Source organism: Lygodium microphyllum, chromosome 8 (assembly GCF_053477565.2).
Source record: "Lygodium microphyllum isolate KBCC chromosome 8, Lygodium_microphyllum_v1.1.10, whole genome shotgun sequence".
Lineage (NCBI taxonomy): Eukaryota > Viridiplantae > Streptophyta > Polypodiopsida > Schizaeales > Lygodiaceae > Lygodium > Lygodium microphyllum.
Window position 1 is genome coordinate 125,195,677 of NC_141142.1, and position 19,643 is coordinate 125,215,319.

Sequence of the window (19,643 nt, forward strand, 5' to 3'; positions counted from 1 at the left end):
CCACTTGCAACTACCTTTATTTTTGTTGTTTTATCTTGTTTTTCTTGGGTGATTGCGATGTATCCTTTAAAAACTTAGGACACTGAACTAGGTCAAAATTTCATGTGATTGGTTGGGCCTGAACATCCTCTTCTTTTGGCCTGTCCTTACGGGACCTAACCACGTCCTATTGAACAACCTTGTGAGGTTCTGAGGGTATAACTGCCTCTCCTCTTGGGGAGTCTAGCTCTTTAGCTAATTCTCGTGCATTTAGCCCCTCATCAAATTGCATTGGCAATTGCTCCTAGTCAAGTGTTTGATTTTGCCTCTTGTCCTTACCCATTGGAACATGCCTCCATTGCTTCTTATCAAAGTGGGTGTTGTGTTTAGATTTTTTTTTTTTGCTCTAGAGGTTTTTTTGACTCTAGCGTAGGGCCAAGAGATAGTCTAGGACTTTTGTCAAGTAAGCTTGGATGAAACCAGCTAAAGAAGTCAGGGTTGTATTGATGGGAAGCATAAAGATCTAGGATTTTAGGATTTTAAGTGAGGCAAAAGACATATGCACTAACATCAAGTACCATGCTCCCTACTTCTCACTTGCTAGTCACGTGTAGATCTTTGTCTAGCAGCAACTTATCATAGTAGGGATGTTCTTGGATAGTGCTAGAAAGTTGGACCTCATGGACCATTGCCAACACTTGTAATGAGGTTGGGGCAACGTACGTGGGATCATGTATTGATATCCAAAGGGCTTTCCTTTGCTCAGCAAACGTCATTAGTCAATGGCCAATTTTGGCTGCCAAACTTTGATTGGAGTACCACTTCTACACAAACTCACCTTGTCCTTTCCCTTTTCGTTTCATTACTTTGATCTTTTCCTTACCAACACAATGACTCATCTAGTTATGAACCAAAAACATCCAAGGAAGAGAAACATGTGAAAGCACCTGACTTATGCTTCAGGAAGTGCACCCACATGTATCTCGAATGATCATCCACTATTAAAAAAAAGTACAATGTGATGTTCAAGGCAGTAATGGATGTTGGCCCAAAAAGATCAATGTCAATCAATCTAAGAGGTGTCTCTACTCTATGTGTAGATTACTAAGGGAATGGGGTATGGTGTTGCTTCTTGAGCTAACATGCTTTATATACATCTCAAGCTAGCTTTAGGTGAGGAAGGCCCTCAACCATCTCATGGCAAGACAAATCATAAAGAGAGTCATAGCCAGGATGCCCTAGGTGGAAATGCCAAAGACACTCATTGTTTGCAGGCTCCCGAGATGTGGCTAATGCATAGAAGCTATGGAACACATAGCCCTCAGCTGTCATCTTAGTAAGAAAATAGGTCATGTGGTATCTGCCATTAGGCTGTGCCTCACTTCAAGAAATCACTAAACTATTCTAGGAGTCAAGGACCTTAATTGTGGTCATTATAAAGAAAACTGCTCACCCCAACTGGAAAAGCTGCTAAATAGATAACAAGTTCATCCAAGCTGAGAGACATAGTATAAATTTTCTATCAAAGATAGATCTAGACACTCTTGTCAGTGGAAAAACTGATGCAACCTTGAGCCTAGAATTTGACCAATGAGTTTTTTCCTATGTGGACTCACCCAATTGTAGGGGTTTAGGTACAAATATGCCCCCTTTGAGGGATTATTCATGTAAATCTGATAAAATAGCCATGTATAATGTAGCTAACACTCAAAGTCATAGAATGTGGGTGAATTGGGTAGAGAAACCACTTGTTGCTCAAAATTGAAGTATTTACACAGCAATAGCTTGTTAAGAAACATTGTCTGATCACTCATCAAAGAACTTAGGAGTCCCTGTAGTAGAGAGTTGGGTCAAGGAGATGTCGATACTCAATCAACTTGACTTTCACATCATCCCGATCAGAGATTCTGAGGTTCTGAAGCTCATCGTCAAGATTTATTTGACATGTCCTATCCTGAGCTACATAGTGATCAATCAAGTGTGCCCATCACTATGATGCTAAGTCAAAATGCTAAAGCTGATAATGAAACTTAGGTAGGAAGCCCTACATAAGCTCCACAATAGTGGTGGCATTTCCAACCTTCCATGAGCCAAAGACCTCATATGGAATAAGTTCAAGATCAAGTTGGGGTTCTAATCCCTGCACAAAATCCTATAGGTTCTATGAGTGAAGCACATGTCTCATCAAGTTCAACCAAGTTGTAAAGTTTGACACGTTAAATTTAGTCTTGTCATTGAATGCATGCTTGGCGCAAGATGAGGTAGAACCATGAGGTGTCGGGAATGTGGGGTAAGATAGATATGGAGGATAAGATGGTGGTGGTGGTGGCAGAGGTGTTTGATAAGAAGGAGGAGGGGGAAGAGATGGGTAGGAAAAAATAGGCTATGTGTCCAATGAGTGCCAATATATGTGGAGGCACTAGAACATGAATGCTCCCATAAGGTGCCGGTGGAGATGGAGGCATTATGACAGGTAAGTATTTTCCACAATATAATGAACAAAGGGTCCACTACATAATTCCATGAGGGAAAACTATGGCACCGATTGATCCACACTCGGGAGAGACTAGATGGAATACCTAGGCTACAATGATCCCAAAAGTTTGAGAAAAAGGTGGAAAACCACCCATGGTTGAGGAAGAGATGAGATCTTAAAGATGTGCCTAAGTTTGAAGAACTCCCTGATGTGGTGAATGAAAACACATGTGATCCTACATGAGATGCAACATGCAGTGCACTTAATGGAGGCTGAAAGGATGTGGCAATAGAATAAGAGGGTGGGATGGAAGGGAGATTAAATGGAATTGTGGTATGTGTAGATGTGAGGAATAATGTGGGTTCCTTTTGTCCATTAAATGCTTTAAATTGAAATGATGATGATGAATATGCATCTATTCATTTTGACCTTTGAAAAAAAAAAATTTTGAAGGAAAGGAAGGGGAAGGAGTACTCACAGTTTCTTGTTTCAACTGCTTACTTAGTTTTGAGTTCATAAAGAAATATGTATCTTCCTCATTACTCATAAACCAAAAATTGTTTGCATATGTCCTTCATCATGAAATCCATCCATACCAACAGGATAAGTGGAATCATCGTTAATAGAATCTAAAATGGTAGACATATCTTGCACCAAAGAGAATAAGTATAAAGTCAATGGAGTGTACTCTGTGCTAGTTTTCACTTGAGGATGGCTAGTCCTATAAATAGAGATTCTACCCTTCCTACATGGTTAGTAGATCGGTGCACCAAATCTAAAGGGTGAAATTCAAACTTACCTTCTATATGTTGCTAGGTTCTATGCATAAAAATGAGATCTACTCGGTTGCATGATCTAATAAGGTTGTGCAACTCCATCATAGTCTAATAACTATTTGGCCATGTCAAGAGCTTGTGAAGCAAGCTATTAGGCCCACTCCTCATTTCTTAATGGATTTATCTCACATAAGAGATGTGGTGTGAAAATAGTGTTTGAAGTCATCTGTCCTTCTATTATTTTTTCTTCTTATGCCGAGCTTTCACATCAAGGCCTAGGTTTCTCTCAACTAACTTGGCTCTGATACCATGTGAACAAAATACCCTAACACAAAAACACAAATAACACTATAAAACAAAGCACATACTGATAGAAGAACATTCTTAGGGTAAGGGTAGCTTAGAGACAATGAACATAGAGAATGAATGAAATGATTTGAGTATTGAATATACAATGCTCATGTAGCAAACATACTATGCAATGTGAATGAATATTGTACCTAAAACTCTTGTATCTCAAGGAGCACGGTTGGGATAATGAGCTGGTGAGTGTGTTGTACTCTGAGGGGATCCCAAATCACAGCACGGCAGCCCCTCAAGATATTGAACACTAGTAAATGTAGCCAAGGAAGGTTGGATCTCATGTAGACGACGACAATGTAGGAGAGAGAAAGATAAAACCTAGGTGAGGAGAGAAAGCCTAAAAACACAAGTGAGGAGAGAAAGACTATAAACACACGTAAGATGAGAGAAAATAGTGAATGCAGCTAGGAGGAGAGAGAAAATAGCAAATGCAGGCTACAAGAGAGAGAAAACAATTAACATAGCTAGGAGGAGGGGGAAAACGGTAAATGTCAGTTGCATAAGAGAAAAAAATCAACAATATGCTAAGGAAAAGATGGCAACAATTGGAGGGGAGAGAAAATCTACAAGATGATAGCTATTGAGGCTTGCAAATGTAGCAATATGATGATATGCTAGGCTGCATGATAGTTGGATGACAAACAACAATAGTCACCTAGCTGGAAACAATAGCAAATTGAGATAGAGGGATGGAAACATGTGCCAGATGAGTGAAGACTACAATGGATAGATTGGATTGTGATGTCCTCTATGAATGGGGTATGAGCATAAAACTAAAAATACCTAAAGCCTGCAAAAATGAGATTAAGAATGAATGGATGACAACATACCTATTTATAGAAAGTTTGGGCCCTCCCCAAAGTGATTTTCTGCTTATAATGGGATATAGACACTCTTTAGGAATGCATTTCTTTTTAAATAAACAAGGTTTCTTCCTTGATTAAGCATGTTTTGGGGTTGTTTAAGTGAAGCTAATGCATTTTTTACTCAACATACAAGTTTCAACTAGAGCCCTAGAGCTAGTGTTGCTACCAGGCCCATTTTTGGTTTCAACGAGCTATAGGATCAAGGCATAAATAGTCTTAATTGGTTGATGGATATCAACAACAATATAAGACAACAACTTGCAAACATGCAAGCAAATATGGAAAACATTTGAAGAATGCTTTTGAATGTTAGATTAGTAGAATCCTCATAATATTAACTATTCAATCTTGTGTAGTGATGCATGTTTAACTTTATAAACATGCTTTAGGTAGGAACTCACATTAGTCAAACCCTCTTGATTTAGATGGGGAATACACCAAGGACCAAGGATCAAGCAAAGATCGCTCTTGTGGCCAAGCAGTTGGATGATTATAGGGTTGAGGATGACCCTTATGACTTTGTTGAATAGTTCAAGAAAGTGTACAAAAGTAAATATCCTTACAAGTGATGCTAAGTAGACACAAGCATTCAGATTGTGCCAAGGAGAAAAGTGATGAACATGAATTCACATTGATGTTGCTCAAATAAATCTTCATTAAGTACCTTGCAAAATCTCATTATGATGATAACCTCATTGTTTGTCTAACGAACAAGGAACAATAAGAAGAGGAGAGCATGCAAGATTGTAACTCCAAAGTGAGAGGCCTTTTTAAGAAAATCCCAATCATAGAAAGATCCATTGCTAAGCGTATGCAACAAGATTGTTGTGGATCATGATACCCTTAAGTCTCTTTGTTGTTGAAATGATCAAGATGAATGGTGTGACCAATAAATAGTGTGGTGAAAATTTTTAATGGTGTATACCATTTCTAACCCTTTTCTTTCTATCATTGAATTATTCATTTCTACCACTATGAGTTTTTTGCATTGCTCAATTGGTATTTTTGAGGTGTCAATATTTACATGGAAAGTTCTTGTCCAATTCAAGGCTCATAGGATAGGTGCAATCATTAGAGACTTTTTAAGTACTTCATATGAAGCTTGGCTTTTGACGTTTGATTCCTAGAAAATCAAAAGCTTGTAAAGCAATCTCACTAATGTTAATCATATAATCGTTAAAAGATGGGAATGAAAGAAAAAGACCTGAGGGCCCATAAATTTTCAAAAACAAATTATCATGTCATAATGAGAGATGAGCTCCCTCCAATGAAAGTTGTATTCATGATTAAAGGGTACCAAAATGCTAGGAGCATGCCATATTTCCTATAATTAACCATCCCAAGTGTATATAGAAGAAATGATAAATTAGAAGGCCAAAAAAGGGGCTAGATGTCAAAGGGGGATGGGAAAACCCTAGCCCTAAAAATTGTATTCAAATAACAACTTTGAATAGAACAGGCTATTCATATGTGTGCAAATTTCTTGTTCTTTCCTTCTTGCTTTCGCTACACACACACACACACACACACACACACACACACACACACACGCGCGCGCACGCACGCACGCACGCACACACACACATAGAGCGAGGGAGAGAGAGAGAGAGAGAGAGAGAGAGAGAGGAATTGAGATTTTCATGAATTCATGTGTGTGCATGCTCATTACGAACAAATTGTAGCATTCCTGACATGCAAGAGGTAGTTGAGAGATAGATGCCATACTTTGTGATCAAAACTATTGAAACAATAGGAGCATATCCAATGTCCCATTGTTGAGTGTAAGAACACAATATTTTTAGTTTTGTTGGCCAAGACCTAGGATACCTTGATCACGAAGTTGCTTGTGCATTCTGCATTGCTAAATAGAAGGGATGTGTGATCATCAACTCCGAAATGTGTATGCAAATAGTTAGGACCATTCTTGCATGGTTTCATGTAAATAAAGTCTTGATTCATAACACACATGAACTCACACGTAGGAACATGAGTCTTGTGGTGTAAGACCGGCTTAGTTGCACCCATACTTCCTTGCTTATATCCTACGCAACACAAACTATCTAATCCACAAGGCTATGGCCCATACAACTTTCCCAAGTTTTCCAACATCCAGGATCCAATAAGTGATCATATATATTTGTTTCATCCATGTGACCTTTGAATCTCCTTCAACAGGTTTCTCCAAAGATTCACCACCTACCCTAACCTTGCCCTCATCACTAGATCTAGCTACCTTTGGCTTCTAGTCAAGTTGCTAGAGTAAGCATCAACACCATATGAAGATGGGTTGTGACCACTAGTTTTGACATCAATTTAGGTATAAACAAAGTGGCCATGATTCAACTACACCTATCCACCACACTCTCATCTAGATACCCAATATAAATGCATTTATTAGGCTTCAATTCTATCACTTTTCTAAAATTGTGAGGGACATGTTATATGGAGACATGTTAGGAGTCGAAGATGTAGGTGTCATGTTCATGTTGCCCAATACATTAACGGCATGTGCATCTGATTCATCATAGCCCTTGCTAGTTTTGTAATAATTCTATTCTTCCTTTTTGCAACACCATCTTGTCATAGTATATGGTTGCATATAACTTGTCTTTTGATCCCATGGTCTCTCAACAAGTACTAAAAGAAATCATTTGACATACATTCTTCTTCATTATCTGATCTCAAGTATTTTATATAGCTCCCATAGTGCTTTTTTTCCGTGGCCTTAAACTCCAAAAGCTTTTCAAATGCTTCATTTTTATGTCACAAAAAGTATATTCGTGTCATCCTACTAAAATCGTCAAATGGAATGTACCATTTCCAAATGTTAATTGCTCACTCTCTCCCTCTTATGAAATGGGAGTCTAGACTACTTTCCAAACTAACAAGCCTTATATACATGATCATGATTTACATAATCAAATTGCGGAAGCCCACAAACAACCTATCTAGATCACATTTATTTAAGCCTTTGCAAATTCACATGCCCAATCCTTCTATGTCATAGTTTGACATCTTTATCTTGTCCCCATACCCACTCTCAACATATATAGAACTCTATATGATGGGAGTTCTTTCATTCAAATTAAATAACCTACCTTTCTTTTGACTATGAGCTATGAGCCTACCAAGTTTCCTATTTTTGAACTCCTCAATCAAACAACATAATTGTTGGACCTTTTTTGCAACCTCGTTAATCAATCATTTAACCAATGAAAGTAAAATTTATAGTGATAGTAGGTACAAACTAGGTACAAACAAAATTTTACCAAGCTTATTTTATGTTCCATCTCTAGTCACTAAGGGAGCTGTGGGAGCTCTCGCTCAACCGCCAAGACCCACGGACCGCTTATTGTTCAAGCGTTCCAAGCTGAGCACTAATGGCTACCTCTCACATAGCTGAGGCGCCATCCATATCTATGGGTGTAGTGAGCTTACCTCCATGCCGATCGAGGTACCTCCTCTCCCGCGCACTCCGGTAGCTCCACGATCCAAGTGCAAGCTTCAAGCAAGATCCATCCTCAAGCTTCACACTCCAAGCTCCATTGCCGCGAGCTAGAGAAGAGAAGAGAAGAGAAGAGAAGAGAAGAGAAGAGAAGAGAAGAAGAGAGGAGAAGATGGAGAGCTTCTCCTCCCTGGTCCCTCGCCCTCACACACTCACTCCCTCACACTCTCGCACTCCATCTCTCAAGCACAAGCTCAAGCAAGCAAGCAAGCAAGAAGAAGAAGAAGAAGAAGAAGAAGAGGAGGAGGAGGAGGAGACCCACTTTTGGCCACACACAAGAATGAGCTTCTCATTCACTTTTCAACTTTATATACAAAACCCTAAATCCCTTTTGGGCGGTCATCCCCTTATCCCCTTTTTTACATGGCCGTGGCCTAGGCCCTTTTTCCCATTTTCCTTCTATCCTCCTAGCTTCCTTTCCACCGCCTATCTACATTTACAAATTGCACAAGTGAGAGCCTGGCACTCTTAAAATAAATCATGGTGCCCTTGCGCTTTTTTACAAAAGTATTGACTTGAACCTTTTCTTGTGCGTCTTTTTCCTTTATTTAGGACTTTTCTACACTTATTGTGTTTTCATATTTTTCTTGGTGCACCTTTGTCTTCCGTTTCACTTTTGCCTTTGCCTTATCTTCTGCTTCAGCTTTTCTGAATTTTCCACCTTTGTTTGTTTGAGGGTTAACAGGAGCATTGTTGCCAATATGAGTTATCTTATGCAATGTATTATCTCATGTAGCCACTTTTCTATCCCATCTCTAGTCACTAAGGGAAGAGTACTGCCAACATGCATTATCTTATGCAATGTATTATCTCATGTAGCCACAAATTCTTCAGTTAGTATTTTTTTCTTCTTATCAAACCATTTTACATCGTTTTTCATATTTTTTGTTGCTAGTTAATCCAAAAACCAAGCATCCTCTCTAGGAAGATGCACCATATTGTCAAGTATATGTTCCATAGCAAAGAGTTGACCTCTAAGTGATGATTCACTTCTAGAACCATAGCCATTACCACTATATCCACCTACATAGTATCCAAATTGGATCCTTCCTCAATATCTAAACATAGTATTATTCTTATGAAGAAAGTCTCTCTCAAAGTGACCAAACTACCCACAATAATTATATGTACCATCTCTTTGTGGACTAGATCATCCTTTGCCTCTAGAGTAGGATCTCCCCCTACCTCTATGCATAAAATCTTCATGTCCAAAGGTTCTATAACCACATGAAAGCTTTATGCATGACCATAAGATGATCCTTTAGATCTAGATGAGTTGCCATAGACTCTTTGATGATAAAACACACTATATTAATTTGTATTCTTTCTACTTCTGGATGCATTAAGGCTCAATTTAATCTCTTTCATAAGTAACAAAGCAATTAGCTACTCCAAACCACGCATAATGTCTCCTCTCATGGAAATAGAGATATCAAGAAACTTCTATGTAGATCCGATTCCATTTAAAGTGACTGATACCAAGCCATCATCATTATCTCATGCATTTATTAAAGCAAGATCCTCTATAACTAGTTTTATTTTTGCCACATAGTTACTATTGCTTCTATTTCCACACCATGCACCATGTATTCTCTACTTTATTTGTATCTTCTTTGCCGCTATGCAAGTGCTATACATCTTCTCCATGATTTCCTAAGAATTTTCACAAGTACTTTTCTTTTTAATGTGCGCAATCAATGTCTCTAAGATACATAAAGACATATAATGCAAGGCGTTTGTGTTTTTACCTATCCAATTCTTATTGTCACGTGCCTGCCTAACAATTTATTGGCAACATGTTTTAGTGGTTTATTGGGAAACTATCCTAGGCAGTTTCACTAGCACTCCAGAGAATGCACGTGGTCTATCGTCTAGGTTTCCTAGAGTCCACCCTATAACAAAAGGTACCGGCCATCCCCACAAGGATCAACATCCAAGATCGGGGTCCTAATTGGACAATTGAGGTCTTGATACACCAGCTAGCTCCATTGAAGGTGTCCCACAAGGGCTTCTCATCTGAATGAAGTGATCGTAGTTACCCTTGGTTCATGTAGTGCAATGCTTTTTTCCAATAATTGGTTAGGATTCAGGGAACCTTAACAGAGTTGTAGCATAGATGCTACACCTTTTCCCTAAAATAATTACTCATCAAGGTTTCGAGACCTGACCCTAGGTAAGTCAATGCTAGGCTCTGCCTAATTTTTCCTAATTTATATTTTGTTAAATCTCTTGAGAGAAGCTCCCAGCTTACCGGGACCACCCGTTCGTAGAATGGATCTGTTAGGGATCTAGCCCACCCACTTCCCACAAATGGTTTTCTTTAGTTTTCTAATTACCTATCACATTAAGTTATGGCATATAGAAGTATCTCCGTTAATTAACCTATTAACATAATTTCCTTCGCGTAATTTTATGGCATAACACAATGACAGAGAAAACAGTCTTTTGGCAAAACATATTTATTTATTATTTCACAAAGTTATTTACAATGATTTTTCCCTTCTACCTACCTAGAAGATAAACCTTTGTTCATTGGAAAACTGTCAAGAATCGTGTGGTGGGGGGACTTGCTTGAGGTGCTGCGCCAAACACACACTGTATACACAATAGGAAGCTCACTCAAGAATACAAGCAGAGAGATGGAGGCCAAAAACGTTTTCTTTCTCGTTTCTTTTTCTTCCACACACTATACAAGGTACATAAAGTATAGATAAGATACAACATAAAAGGAAAGTGGCCTTCTAAGTCAAATAGTGCATAACCAACTACACTAATCGACTAGCGCTATATCTTTGCCAGCTGTGGATAGGTGTAACAAACTAAATATAATAAGTGATAAGTCAGGGCCATGTGATTATCATAATGACCACCAACGTGCTAAGTGTAGACGTGTGGATCCATCTAGCCAGGTGGTCCATCATCAATGTCCGCACGTGTTGAGCTTGCCATCTCAACACTCCCCCTCAATCTCAACTCTATCTCTGCAACTCCAAGTAAGATTTGGAACTTTTGAAGCTTCTTTGCACCCAATGCCTTTGTGAAAATGTTAGCTATCTGATCTTGTGTGCTGACATATACCAAGTCAATCTCTTGTGCAAGTACCTTCTATCTTACAAAGTGGTAGTGCACCTGAATGTGTTTGGTCCTAGCATGGAACACTCGATTCCTAGCTAACTATATATGCTCATGTTGTCACAATGAATGACAACTAGACCATTTCCCTGCACATCCAAATCACCTAATAAATTTTGCAACCATACCACCTCACATGCTGCCATAACAGCACCTCTGTACTCAGCCTTTGTACTTGATAAAGAAAATGTAGGTTGCTTTTTGCTACTCCATGTAATTGCTGCACTACCAAGGGAAAACATGAATCCACTTGTAGATCTTCTGTCTGACATGCTACCAGCCCAATTTGCATCTGTGTATCCAAAGACTTGTGCGTCCTTACCTGCCTCATAAAAAAGTCCATAATGTAAAGTGGACTTCACATACCTCAATATACGTCTAACTGCATCCAAATGAGGATTTCTAGGCATCTGCATAAACTGACTGACAAGGCCAATAGCATAGCTTAAGTCTGGCCTTGTGATAGTCATGTAAATCAAACTCCCTACTATCCTCCTAAACATAGTAGGGTCGTCTATCTCATCCCCAATATCAGCACTCAACTTCACATTTTGCTCCAATGGTACTGAAAGAGGCTTACATGTTGTCTTACCATACTTGGATAATATATCCAAGCCATACTGCCTTTGGGACAGCCATATACCATTATCACATCTGATCACCTCAATACCAAGAAAGTATCTCAGCTCACTCAAATCTTTCATCTCAAACCTATTTTTCAAGAAGTCCTAACTTCAGCAATCCCATTGTCACTGTCCCCTGTAATAATCAAGTCATCCACATAGATGACCATGATGACCAAACCTGCATCTCTCTTTCTCACATAAAGTGAGTGATCAAAATCAGAAATACAAAATCCAATATTGACAAGATACTCTCCAATCTTGTTAGACCATGCTCTAGGTACTTGCTTCAGCCCATAGAGCACCTTCTCTAACCTGCACACATATGTGGGATGCTCTAAATCCTCATAACCTACTGGCTGCTCCATATACACTTCTTCTTGCAATTCACCATGCAAGAAGGCATTCTTAACATCCATTTTTTGCAAACTCCAACCTTTGGCTACTGCCAAGGCAATCACATACTTAGCAGTTGCCATCCTAGCAACTGGACTAAATGTCTCTTCATAATCTATGCCATATGTTTGAGCATAGCCTTTTGTAACCACTTACTAACTGAACTGAACCGTCTGCATTATTCTTGACTTTGTAAACCCACTTACAGCTAATAGCTTTCTTACCCTGAGGTAAGGGTTCCAAATCCCAAGTCTTATTGGCTTGTAATGCAGCCATCTCCTCATCCATTGTTGCATCCCAATGAGCATTACCAACAACATCCTCAAAACAAGTGGACTCAATATCCTCAACTAGTTTCGCCATATAAGCATAATGGTGAGCTGCATAACCTTCAAAACCAAATCTTTTAACAAGGTATCTAACCTTGCTAGATCAGCATACCACTGGATCACTCAATGGAGCCTTCACATTACTATGAGCTCTCTGTACACCTGGTGTCCTGACTGAAGGAATGCCAAGCTCATAATCCAAACTCTCCGAACCACTAGAATCTCCATCAAATCCCAAATGACTAGTAGATGCATCATTACCATCCAATACTTTCTTCTTTCCTTTGTCCTTCCGTGCAACACTTATAGATCCACCTGAAGATGTGGGGCTACTCCTTAGTCTCCCAGACCAAGGGCTCACGATAGGTGTAGTACCAAATGATGTTTCTGGTCCACTAAGACTCCATGATTCTTGTTTATCTTTCTGCACATAGCTATCCTGATCATTATCATCATCTAAAACATCACCAGCAAGTGTATACCAACTTCCTATCTTATCAAAGATAACATCCCTGCTCACTCTGAACTCACCTGTGACAGTGTTATAATAGTGATACCCTTTCTACTGTAAAGAGTATCCAATAAAAACACATTTTTCTGCCTTTGGATCAAGCTTCTTCTGTAGCTCATCTGGCACATGAACATATGCAACACATCCAAATACCTTCAAGTGTGATACATCAAGTTTCTTGCCAGTAAAGAATTCTTTAGGAGTCATCCCATGAATTACAGCTGTGGGAGTTCTGTTCATAATGTAAATAGTAGTATGGATAGTCTCAGACCAAAATTTTTTGGGCATATTCTTTTCAACCATTAATGCCCGTGCAACTTCTGCAATATGCCTTTTTTTTATTTTTGCAATACCATTTTGCTGTGGGGTATACCTACAAGTAAATTGCCTCTTTATCCCATGAGTCCTCAAGAAACCACTGAACTCATTAGAGAGGCACTCTCCCCCTCCATCTGATCTCAAGAACTTCACTTTTAAGCATGTTTCTATTTCAATAGTTACATTAAAAGATTTCAAATGCTCAAACACATCACTCTTTTCCTTCATGAAGTATACCCATAGCTTCCTTGAACAATCATCAATAAATGTGACAAAGTATTTGCTACCACCAAGAGATACATTCTGTGTAGCCCCCCAAACATCTGTATGCACTACATCAAGTATTTTTCTACTCATTTCTCTATCATGCATGAAGGGTTGTCTTGCCTCCTTACCAAACTGACATGCTTCACAGACTTTATGCAATTTTGCAACTCTAAATGAAGGCAACCCTGTAACCAATCCTCTGGACTATATTAATTTCAGCCTTTGCACTTTTGCATGTCCAATACGTTTATGCCATATTTCAATATCTGCAGCTACTTCTTTTCCTTTAGCATACATAGCTGCATCCATTGCAGAAATTCCAGCATCTAAAGTGAACATTCGACCAACTCTACTTCCTTTTGCGACCAACCTACACTTATCATTAAAGTCTTCTACAAAACAACCTTTTGCATTGAATCGGACCTGCAACCTCTCCTTTATCATTTGGCCAATAGACACTAGATTCTTTGTAATTGATGGCACATGTAATACATTTGTCAGACTCTTTGTCTGGCCATCATAAAAGGACAAGGAAACCTTTCTAGTGTGTGAAATTGGGTGGCATAAATCATCACCCGTCTGCACATAACCTAGGTTTTGTAAGTCCTCCAACTCTCCAAACCATTCAACATGATTGGTCATATGATTAGATGCACCTGAATCGACATACCATACATCATCATGTGTCCCCTTTCCTGTAGCTACATTTATCATATGCTACATAACAAAGAGATGCTCATTTTTATCTTCATTATGTCGTGAAGAGGATGCATAGTTTCCTTGCTGCAATTTACCACTACAAATATGATACTTCTTTGTATAGCAATGGGTTGCAATATGGCATGTTTTTCCACAATAATAGCAAATAATAGTAGAATTTTTAGAATCTCTATTCTTCCATCCACCTCTTCGTCTAGAGCTCCCCCTGCCTCTAAAGTTTCCTCTGCCTCCAGAAACCTGCATTTCACCAAACTATTGAACCTGTTTTGCTAGTTATTGCTAGCACGTCCCATACCACGGCCTCTCGAAGAGGATCTACCATGTCTCGTTCCTGAACTCGAGTAAAATGCTTGGACCTGTTCACCATTTCTTTTAGACGAATCACCTTTCATATTGATCTCTTTAGTAATCATGAGAGAGATTAGTTCATCAAAATCTGGAAATGGCTTGCGTACATATACTGAAATAACAAATGATTTCCATGCCTTCTTATTGTTAAGGCCACTTAGAGTAGATGAAACCAAATCGTCGTCATCCAGCATTGCATCAATCACTGCTACAGCTTCTACAATGCTCCTGACCTTCAACACATACTCATGGAGACATTTTTCATTTCTTCAAGGCATTCAAATCTTGCTTGAGTTGAATCTTTCATGCCTTTGTATTTACTGAAAACATGCTCTCAAAAATTATCCAAGTTGCATGTGAAGTTTCTACATTTCGTATATGTCCCAGCATAGTATTATCAATGACTGCTGATAGCCAATACATCACCTTTTTGTCTTTCACATTCCATTCTTTCCATGCTTTTAATTCATCTGCAGTCGGAGGGATACCCAACTCTGGCTCCTTTTCTTCACCTAAGACATACTCATAAAGGCCCTTTCCAATGAGGAAGTTCGTCACACGGAACTTCCATGAAGGGTAGTTGTTCTTGTCGAGCTTCTAAATAATGGGATTTCCACTATTCTTTGCCATTATCATAAACAAGGATACAACACAGCAAGCTAGTCTTCTGCAATCTTTCACAACACGTGCACAGCAATATACCAAGCAACCTTTTTCACTGATTGCTCAATACTACATGTAATCTGCAACCTATTTGCAGATAAACCTTATATTTTCTTATTGCAAACACCTCAAAAATTACAAATTCGCAATCTGTAACCTGTGCACCCACTTTCGGTCAATAGAGCCGAAATCATAGTGTAGCTTGAAACTACTGTCCGCAACATTGCGCCTCTAAAATAGAGCTTGAAAAGGCCTCAAATGCCCAAAATCACTGCGAGAAAGCCCTAAGGGACTAATCTATAGAATATACAATGCTCTGCAGCCACACCAAATCTCATAGCAATCTGAGATTGTTGCTCGACCCTGCTTCTGGTGCCTCCACTCGCACTATCCAAGAGAGAGAGTGGAAGAATGGGAGAGCTTCTTACACGTTGCTTGCTTGCTCAAACCTTACTTCTTCTCCTTCACTTCAACCTTCAAAATCAACCTCTCTCAGTGGTGCAGCTCTTATACCATGTCAAGAATCGCGTGGTGGGGGGACTTGCTTGAGGTGATGTGCCAAACACATATTATATACACAAGAGAAAGCTTACTCAAGAACACAAGAAGAGAGATAGGGGCCAAAAACGTTTTCTTGCTTGTTTCTTCTTCTTCTTCCACACACTATAAAATGTACACAAAGTATAGATAAGATACAACATAAAAGGAAAGTGGTCTTCTAAGTCAAACAGTGCATAACCGACTACACTAATCGACTGGCGCTATATCTTTGCCAGCTGTAGGTAGGTGTAACAAACTAAATATAAAAAGTAATAAGTCAATGGCCATGTGAGTATCATAATGACCACCAACGTGCTAAGTGTCGACGTGTGGACCCATCCAGCCAGGCGGTCCATCATCAATGTCCGCATGTGTTGAGCTTGCTATCTCAACAAAAATCCCTTCTTTCTGCATAGAAGAAAAGAAACCCTTCAAGATTTTTGTCCCTTCATAGTTCGTATGAGCGATTTGTGTGAGGGTCACAGAGTTCCTAGGAATGATTAAGAGATTTATAGCCAAAGTCCCTTGACACTCTTGCTGCCTCCTCGTGCCTAATAGATTCCTCACCAAGGGACCCCTCATCGTCGGGGCCAATCCAAAGCTTCTCGCAATGGTACAAAAAATCCCCCCCCCCCCCAAGTAGGGTTCCATGTCTAGCTATGGAGAAGGCATGTGGGGATCCAAAACGGGCTCAACACTAGCTATAGGAACTAGCAAGGCCTCTTTAACTCTCCCAAGACAACCCCACATGGCCTTACCACTAGGAGCATCTAAGGGATACATTGCCTTAATCGCTACTGTAGATATTGCATTTTTAGTAGAACGTAGTCAAATGTTTGTCCTTCCTTATTCCTTAGAGGGAGATCCAATATATATTCGTATAATATACAACGTATCACAAACATAAAGGAGGCACCCCTCCTGCGAAATGTTGTGGCCCCACTGCAGCTCTCTTACACCTAGAGGATTGGCCCCTCGATGCATTGCTCTGACATAAACAACATACAAAAAATATCCACTCTTATATATTCCGAATTATCCAAGATATAAAATTTCCTCACTTGACAATTTTCCAAATATTCGATCGTCTAGCCTATAGCTTGGGTTTCCTCACAACTTAACGTAGGTCATGTAATTGGCAATCAATTGCTATGCATCCAAGAGTTACCATGTCATGCTCAATAAAAATGTGGATGATCATTGTGCTCAAACATTTTATGATAAAAGAAAATGAGCCACGTGAGGTGCAAAACCAATCCTTTAATGATTTCTAAGCTACTCATAATTGTGGCATTGCTAGAGACTAGTATCAAGCTTCCTCATGCTACTAGTCTCCTTAATTCAAATCATAATCCATCCTATATGTTATTCATAGATTTAAAAAATATAATTGAAATCATTTTCAAAAACTAATCACTTCCACAAACTCTCGTCCCTCTACCGTTTAGGTTTTACTTTCGTTGGATAGGTGTAGGATTAATTTTCATGTAATTTTCTATATTAAAATTGATATAAACACACTATAACATAGAAACAAGACTTCATCCTCATGCTTCAGACTTGTTATACACTCACATATATAAAATGTATTTTTTCCAAAAATTTTGGGCATAAAAACTAAAATTTTCCTAATTTTTCTTTTTTTTCCATTTATTTATTCATAAAAATGTGATATTTTAAAACTATGAGTTCTTATTGATCAAGGACACTCAACATCATTTTCATATTCATTTTTATCCCATATGACCCCAAAACACTCAACAAAAACCCCAAATTTCACTATTTTCATAAAAACCGCAACTTATGGGTTTTTCATGTTTTGTGAAAAATTATTATATCATCATATTTTTTTGTTTTATTTCATATTTCAGAGAGAATGCAACATAGAAAATCAAGAATAAACAAAATCAAACACTTTCTCGAACCATTTTTTGTAAAATAAAAGAACCACTCACTTATGCATAGAAAATGCAATTTTGAGGCTCGTATCTCATAGGCAGGAGGCCACTGAACGGGTCAAGATTGGAGCAGTACCGAGCAGATTTGGAAGGAGCGCAAAATCCAATCCCAAGATAAACAACTAATTTCATCACAACTCTACATTGGGGGTCTTTAATAACTACCCATATACTCCCTTTCTTGTTGGGACCCCTAGACGCTCCATCAAAGTACATTTTGTACATCCACAATGGGTTCACAAAGCCCGACATCGTCACCTCTACTCGAAATTAAGATAATCAAATTTTAGCATGTTCAGAGGATGTACCGAAGGATCCATCTCACCTTCATCATTGATTATAACAAGGATGCTTGTGAAGATTCACAAGCAGTGATGACATAAGACTTTCATTTCCTAGACGAATGATTTGTCATCTTGCTCAATCACTTTATATCCTTTACTATACTAGATAAGCTTCCCCTAATGATATATTTGCTCCAAGTATGGGTGTTCCAAATAAGGAATTAGCCGCCCCATCAACCTCTTGCATCTCTTTCAGGTTCCTAATTAGCCCAATATTGACCTGCAAGGCATTTATTTTGTTAGTGCATTTAGAGATAATAAGATTTAATCTTATTAATATTAACTTTATTTTTTAACTCCACTCCCTCAAGATCAACTAGTAATGCCATAGATTTATTCTTCCTTATTCTTGCGATCTTGTAAGGGACCATCCCATTTAGGCTCAAGTTTTTCTGAAAATAGTTCTCTACGTGCATCATAATAAAGAACTAAATGGCCCTTCTTAAAGGTGTATTTCTTTGCTTTTAAATCATGCAATCACTTCATTCGACACTTAGCCACTTTCTGGTGCAACAAACTCTGCAATTCGATCTCGTCCAAGTGGGCCAAAGTCGTAAAGCGCTTGAAGAGTGTATCCTCGTCACCAAAAGAATGATTTATTGCGAATCTTGTAGTTGGCAACTCAATCTCTAAGGGCAAAACACACTCCTCCCCATAGACTATCTTGAACGGGGTGTAGCCAGTGGCTCGTTTAAACATCATGTTATATGCCCACATCACCATATACAATTTCTTATCCCAATCTCACTTCTTTTCAAACACTATTATTAACACAATATTAGTGAGTTTGGGAATCTCCCAATTTTCACTTTTTGAATACTAAAAAGGTGGCACCTGGATAACAGGTCCATAAGTTTCTCAAAACCATATGATGTGACCTATCATTGGAAAGTGCTTGAAAAATGGAATCTATTAAGCTATAAAGTGCCTGATTTGGAGTTATAGTGTTCAAGTTATAACAAATTCAAAGATTTGACCACGTGTCCCAAGCTTATGAAAAATTCCCATATTCCCTAATATTGTGTTAACAAGCTACTTGTTAGTACTTTCAACTTGCCCATTTTCCTCTGCGGGTTATAAGGAGTCATCTTGTTATCTTTAATTTGCCACGCTTTAGTCAAGCTTTTAATCACCTTATTTAGGAAATGGGTTCCATGGTTTGGTATTAATTCTTTTGGTGGACCAAATTGACATATAATTTGCTCTAGTAGGAAACTGGCAGTCTATTTTGCGTCGTCCTTCCTCATCGCTCATGCTTTTGATCACTTTATAAAATAGTCAATCACCACAATGATGTATTTCTTTTGTGTAGAAGACGACTGGGTAATAGGACCCACAACGTCAATGCCCCACTTCTCAAATGGAATTATAGCCATAATTAGAGTAAGTGGTCACTTCCTATTCTCCCTACTGTCATACCGTTGACAAGTATCGCATCTCTTAATATACTCAAATGCATCTTGGAAAATGGACAGCCACCAATATCTAGCTCTTAAATCTCTTTGGGCCACCATTAGCCGTCCAGCAAA